This window comes from Ixodes scapularis, unplaced genomic scaffold (genome assembly GCF_016920785.2).
Source record: "Ixodes scapularis isolate PalLabHiFi unplaced genomic scaffold, ASM1692078v2 PGA_scaffold11__112_contigs__length_91849675, whole genome shotgun sequence".
NCBI lineage: Eukaryota > Metazoa > Arthropoda > Arachnida > Ixodida > Ixodidae > Ixodes > Ixodes scapularis.
Window position 1 is genome coordinate 20,281,425 of NW_024609837.1, and position 7,737 is coordinate 20,289,161.

The following is a 7,737-nucleotide window of genomic DNA, read 5'->3' on the forward strand; positions in this document are numbered from 1 at the left end:
TCTCTAGGCATTGATCTGAAGTACACGTTTCTCTTGGTGCCCTCCGAAACGTATCACTGCATGTAAGCGTATAGTTAGACTGTTATAAGCAGCGAGGTAATTATACGATACTGTGGAAGACTCACAATTTCTTACAAGTTACACGAGCGACCGTAGGAACAAAAAAAAATGACCGCATCTCGACGTGGTGAATGATGTTGATTGAGGGCGAAGCTTTGGTGGTGCTGATACGCTGAGCCGCAGCATGCCGGCCTTTTGGTTCGTTTTCATCCATGTCAGAAAGAGAATGTGTGGTATGGAACGTGGTTATATACGCATTTGAGCATTTGACCGCAGCACCCTCTCTTCTATAAATGTTGAGCCAATGAATGCAAAGTTTATCGGGATTATATGCGCATTTGACCGCAGCGCCCTCTCCTGTATAGAGGTTGAGCGGCTACATGCAACGTGTCATCCATGACATCCCCAGCTCTTGAGTTACTACCACATCTCAGAGCCCCCTACTCGTCCCGCAGACGTGGCCGAGTGGTTAAGGCGATGAACTTGAAATCCATTGGGGTCTCCCCGCACTGGTTCGAATCCTGTCGACTGCGCGAACATTCTTTTTAAGAAGACAGACGGGATGGCAGTCGATGTGAGCACGGACGCCGGATGGACAAGGCTAGACCCTAAGGAGCTTCGCTCCTAAAAAACTTATATTCGAATTGTGGTACTGAGCTTGATGGGAAATATTATTCTTCATTTTTTTAGCTGAAACTTTCATCATGTTTCTTTTTGTATGCTACGGCTGATGTATTCAGCCCAAAATAATATAATAAGATTAAAGTTTTCTGAAACACACATGCACATACAATTTTTGAATGTAAAGTGCGCCGCTAAAATTGTGTAGGCGAGCTTATTAATAAATATATTTCTTGAACGCGCCGGGTTTTTCTGAGTACTTAAACGCAGAGCCCCTTGGACTCACTTGTAATTGGGATTAACCTGGGTATGATATTTTAAAGTGCACTATAACGTGAAGAGTCGTCTATATTGTAGTATACCGATGCTTAAGAAGAGCGAGCTAGAGAGAAAGGAGAATCGTCAATAGTGAGAAATGGGCCCGTTGGTACATGGTCTCTTTTGACAAAATGCGCCGCAAGACAGGGACGAAGTTCATGTCTCACTTTCTCGGTTCTTCTCCTGTGGCACATTTCTGTCAAAGAAAATCGCGTATTTCGGCTTGTGTAAATATATTATACATCGCAGAAAGCTCAAACTCCTTGAGAATGTGACGCTAGCTGACTGGATAGAATGCCGAAGTTCGAAAGCACGACGTTACCTGTATCAAAAGATAATTTTAAAAAAGTCTTAATGAGCCGACGGCCACCTAAGCCTAATGTCGTCAAAACGAGAAATTACATTACAGGCCCCTTGGCATCTATTCAGTGAAATAGCAAACTTGTCAGCAATAAATAAAACACTATTTTTTTTCCCTTATTCTCTTTCTTCCTGAACATTGTTTTCTACTGATATAGATCCCGTAAGCGTCCACAACGTAGTTCCTGCTTTGAGGATAATAGGCTTAGATGGATGTAGGCTCACAGAAATTTTGTTTTTCTCAATTATCTTATGATTCAGGGAACTTTATTTTCTTGAATTCCCTTGTTCTATCCCAACCGTTAGCGTCACATTCTTATGGCGTTTGACCTTTCTGCTATGAATAGTTTATTTACCCGGGACGAAAAGCACTATTATGTTTTTTTGGGAAGTTCCTGTATATTATCCCTGCACGTTCTACTCTTACCAGTGAAATTCCGCTAATAAGTGACCGTGACAAAACACAGTTGTTATACCAGCGACCACACTTCAAAAGGGTCTAACGGGTCGCGATCCGAAAATAATTTCAGGAAACATCCATCAATATGCATCTTTCTTTTATCTATAGAAAAAAAAGCTATGTTTAAACTCAAGTAGGGAATAGGCCCGCCCCGTTCACAGGAATGTAAATGACGTGGTATGTGCACATTGTTTTACCCAACCAACAGTGCTTCGTTCGAACGACCGATCGTTTGTTATTGCCCTGGAAATGAGCTGACAGTAAAGTAAAAAAGGCATTGGCCAATCTGTGTTTAACGCCGCGTTTGTTTGCACAACACTTTGGCAGGACTGCGCTTGTCCGCGTTTCTTGCTGACAGGGGCTGACAGCTCGAGCCTACCCTAACTTATTGTACGCAGCCTAGCGATCTACTAATTAATTTGGCATGCTTTCACTCTCTTTTTAATTGGCTCTCGGTGCAGCTTGGTTAAACATTATACAACCTTTTTTTGTCAGACCTAACTTGTTTACGTAGAGCGTGATTAAAATATTGTGTTTTAATTCAATATTAAGCCTTTATAAATACGCCAAGTCTAAACGGAAGCATTTTTTCACCCGATCCGCTAAATTGTTTTGTTATATGACGTTTTCTGATTCGATTATGAAGACCTGTAATCGACCAAAGTGTATCTGTTTACTTTTGATTGGAATCATTCGACGTAAATGTGTAATCTCTATAAAAGTAACACATTTTTAAACCAATATAAGGTGGTTTTTTTGGAGTGGTGATAGCATACGCAGTATGTCAACCGCATTAGAGACGCCAGACGCAGCCGACGCTACGCGCTAATGGGACCCATGTGCTAGTGTCAAAATCACACCATGACGGTGCTCGTTATGTTTCTCCACGTGTTCTATCATCGCTTAACTGATAATATACGAAAAAGATCCAGTGAATTGGGCTTTTGACGCTGCTTGATAGGTCCCATTAGCATGTGGCATTAGATACCTCTAGAGTTTTATTTCATTTTATTTATTACGTCTCTCAAGGCCCAAAGGCATTACAGAGAGGAGTGGGGTACAGTAAATGGAACAAAGCAATTAACAATGAAAAGAGAGAAAATACACAGAGTTGCTACTCAACATCATTTCGCACGTTAGAAATGGCACAGTACATGGAATAAAGCAAATATTATTGCCGTGAAAATAAAACAAATATCAATGAAACCTAAGCTGAAACAATGTATTGTAATTATCTTTATTTGATGTTGCATGTCCTAAATACTTGTAAGATGCATTATAGCTCGGTACCTATTATGCACACGAGAAAATAAAAAAAAAGTCTATACTTTTCGCTCTCCTGCGCGCCGCAGACAGCGGTGCGCGCTTCTTGTAGGAATGCGCTGCACGCAGGAATGGTTCGCATTCCTACACGTGAGCAGCAGTCTTAAGTGTACTTCTGTAATTTTTATTGTTTTATACATTTCTGTCAGGTCAACTCATTCTTAGTAATCTTTTAGACAAAATGCACCATCTTAGCCACCTCTGTCGAAGCTCCTTGTTCTAAGCCTTAAGAACCGGTCTCTTGAAACGGACAAAAAATGTTTAACTCGCGAGGTAAGAAATAGAAACTATTTTTTTCTTATTTCTTTAAACATAAAAAAGAGTTAGTAACCGTGAAGAATGCAGGGTTGTTCTGATTTGGAATGACGCTGATGTTTAATGATTAAAGATGCAAACATTCACTTGTCGATCATATTCTTTTTCAGCTGACGAGAACTTAAATGAACGAGCTTTTTTAGGCCTATGAAAATTTTATTTTCTTAGGTGGACGCGAAATACGACACACATTGGCAATGTATCAAAAAACTCTGATGCACCAGGAGGAAATTAATGATATCATGCGATACGTACACAGGGAGCTTTATGAGGCTTTTTAGATTCGACGAGAAATGCCCTCTAAGCTATATTTATGCAATCTATACAGGTAAGTTACGCAGGCAGGGGGGCTAAATATAGGGGTTATTTGTTAGAATAAGTAAAATATTACATTTTTTATTAATAATTATAAACTGACAAAAATATGCATATGGTTCCCTGTAGAAACATGATATCTTCAAAAATTAGATAAGCAGTAAATTTGATAAAAAAAAATTTAAGCGTGTTGAAAGCACGGCAGTTCGCTAGCGTGATGAACCGTGGAACAGGCGCAAGGATAATGGTGAGAAAAAGTGCATGATCAGAGGTGGAAAAAATAGCGCTGGCGAGTTTTCCCCTTGTCAGTCTTGCGCCTCTGCACGAATGGCAAATTAAGCGTCTCACCGCGCTTCCCACGCGCTTTAGGTATTTCTCAACATTAGAGATGTAGTGTTTTTCGATTACACCCTACAATATTACAATTAAAGCCATATGTTTATTTCTAATATTTAGGAATTTAATTACCTCACCTGCACAAACCGCATCAGTTTAACTTCACGTTTTCTTAAACATTGTGTAGATCTTTAAGAAAAGAAAACACTGTATATTTGATGTGGAAGATATTTTTGGTAAAATATTCTCAACTTTAGTGTATGAAGCATTCCTCGTAATTTAACTTTTTATTTTGACAAGAGTTTTGAACTTCAGTTTTATGATATAATGGTTTATTTATATTGATGACGCAATTATAAGACACTGAAAAACAACTCTCAGGTTAGATAAATTATCAGAAAACAAATATATGCAAGGACACCGAAAGCCTCCGAAGAGCGTATTCAGTAAAAAATAGCTAAATAACAAGAAAACCATCGCATATATTTTCTCCGCTTCACGCATTCGTGAGCATCTGCCACAAGCTTCAAAGGACTCTGAAAGAAACGCTTGAGTTTGTAGTTCATCCATCCGGTGTTTACTGAGAAGTGAAGCAAATTTAAATCGACACTCCTTTAAAATTAAAGTGAAAAAGCAAAAGGGGAAGGGAACTTTGAAACTACTCAAAAACTTTGTACAGAATGTCGTCATACGGCTGCAAGTAGGTAGTGTATGCTCCGTCAATTGCTTTGATTTTATCTTTAATGCCTGCTCTAGTAATGTATGAAAAAAAACTTGATAAGCAAATTCTTTTTTTTTTGCTTCTGAAAAATGAAGGCACCTCGTGATAAAGCTTAGAATAGATACTTGGGAGTATGATATGAGATTATGCTATAGAATAAGTAAGAGCTGAGCAAAAAATATTAACATTGCCTCCTCCCATAAAATCTTCTTAACATTGAAAAAGATAATTTTAATTTTTGGAGTCTGTGGAACTTAATAGCAGCACAGCTTGTATGAATTGGCATTTAATGTAGCATACATCCGGACCATTTGATTTAACTCTTTGAAGGAATACAGTATCGGCCATTGGATACTGTGCCACCACTGTGACGGGTATAATAGGCTTGAAACATAGTTTTTCTATTGCCATTATAAATAAAATAAAAATAATTGATTGGAAACACTTGTTTTTAGGAGGTGTCCATTCGATTGAATACAACCATTTCCGTTTTCTTAAACTGCGCTTATTTTTTATCTAACCTTAGATAAACGAAGCCTTAAGGGACAAGTCAGTGTTCTCTAATAACGGCAATTTAATTACTGAAATTTAGAAGACTGATGAGCGAATTCTCTAATGTGTATACAGTGATTAACATCAAACTTCATAAGTTCTAACGGCGGTACAGTTTGCTATGTTTGCTTTTAAATGGCTACTATAAACTCAACTTATCAAAGTCATCAAGACCTTTTTCGCTCTCCATGTAAAGCGAGAGAAGAAGCAATGATGGTTTCCTTCCGATCAGAGTTGATACCCGGACGTCACTTCTGGTGTGCGCTTTCGTGTCGCTTTAAAATAAAATGTTATGGAGGGTCAGTCAAAATCATCAGTAATTGAGCATCTTCAATATAAGCTGGAATACTTGAATAAATGTTACGATTTATGTGAGAATTTCTACTAGTGTGCGCCCCTGTTGTTGCCGCGCTGAAAAGTACAAATGTAACGAGAATAATTCCGCTTAAGAAGTTGTGGTTCGGCGATCAAAGTATTCTTCAACTGGGTCCCCGCAACAACCCTAGGCTTGAAGCAGGACGCTCGTCAAAAGGCGTCTACTTACACTTTCAAATAATTAGAGGCCAAGCCGGAATAAATTGATGGTGTTTAGAGCCAAGTGTTGTAGCTAAAAGGAGCGCTACGCATGTATGTTGCAGCTGTTTTTGTTTGGGTTCATCATTTTCAGCATATTATTTGTCATGTACAATGGGCATAATAAAATAAACAAAAAAAATAAAGTCATATATGTATATTGCTTGTGGAAAGTGGCGTTTAGCGTTATGCACTACATACGGTTTGCAGAAGAGCGAAGCGTCTTTCAGGTTGTAAGGCGTTTCTCTCTTCGAAGACTAAAAATAACTTTTCTTTTTCTACATGAGTAACACCCAATTGTGTTTTGCTATGTTTGTATTTATTTCTACAATCTACATTCGAGGAAAGCAGACAACGTTACCGCACCTCTCAGACATCGCTCTTGAGAATCTCTTTGGTAGTTCACTGAAATTGCGTGCGATGGTAACCAAGCCGCAGAAAATTAAGTTTTGGCGAAATCAAATTTTGGGGAGGTAGTGGACACGGTGTTTGAAAACAGCACATGAACTTATCTACAGATAATTTTCTATCGAGTTGACTCTCCCCAAAACGAATCATTATTTCAATTCTTTCAATACCCAGCAAAACATGTTAATGTCTCCGCATAGCACACGCTGGTAGAATTATGTTTTATTACGAGTTGATTGAAACGAGTCAATATTAAGGAGCACTAACGTAATTTCGTTTTTTTGTGTATATTCTTTCAGTCTTCTAGATTATGTCACACTTTTCATACCTCTCACTTTCACAAAAAAATCTTTCTCTCTCTGCAAAACGTGAAAATTTTTGTCAGAAATATTTTCTACAGCTAACTGTAGTTAATTGCTTTTCTGAAAGTAGTATTTTAAAATAAAATATCCCCAAACATCACAAGAACCCCAAAGTTTGTTTTTAATACCGCTTGTACACGACCGAAATCAGTCCCCGCACCTGCGTTTCGCAAGCACCTCGTTTTTGTGCAATTTGTTTCACTGTTGTGTAGAACACTTTCACATGGTCGGTCAGCTTAATTATTAACGCGGCCAAATGAAGCTAAATTTAGGGTTGTTACTTGGGATTTTGTTTACGCGGGATCCGAGCCTGCGTGTTCATACAGAGACAATGCAATTTTGTCTTCTATTGTAGTGGCGACCGCTCTGGTGGCGCGGTATACTGAAAACAAACACTGTCATTAGAAGGAATTCAGGCTTCGCCACCAGCAGATACAAAACTATCAAGAGGATGGCGTGAAATCGGTGCCTCGCCAATGCATTTTATAACATCTACAGTTAGACTTTTTTTTTTACAGGGTTAATGTTGATTGGCAGGGCACACTCATTCGCGCTCCCACCGTAAAAGCAGACACTAGAGGAAACTGACCATCTCGAGGGATTTATCATTGCCTGGTGATGTTTGTTCCAGTCACTGGTAGCGCAAAAACACAAAGCGTACGTGACGTTCAGATTTTGTTGTGTTCTTTTTCTTATCGGCTACGGCCGATGGGAATTCTTATCGGCTAATGCCGTGACCTCATCGGTTCCGGAGTGATCGAAGAGCTTCACTAGACTAGCTACGTCCTCCGTTTCTATAGCGGAATAAAGAACGAACCTTGCCTGACATTCTAAGTTATACCGAGTTTCTAAGGGCATTAACCACGGAAGCTGTATCGCTGTATTCTCTTTTGCGAATCCGTTAACTCTAACACTCGATGACACTGATCATTAGGAAGGGGCGAATGGAAGTCGACCTGCTGGGACTGCCTTCGGTTAACCTTTCCTTCAGGGGCAAAGTGGAGAGATGCAAA

At 39.2% G+C, this 7,737-nt stretch overlaps 1 non-coding gene across 1 annotated transcript; it reads left to right on the plus strand.

Annotated features, from left to right (window-relative positions):
• Window positions 1-511: 511 nt before the first annotated feature.
• Trnas-uga lies at window positions 512-593 on the plus strand. Its single transcript has one exon. It is a non-coding gene; the product is annotated as a tRNA-Ser (tRNA).
• Window positions 594-7,737: the final 7,144 nt, after the last annotated feature.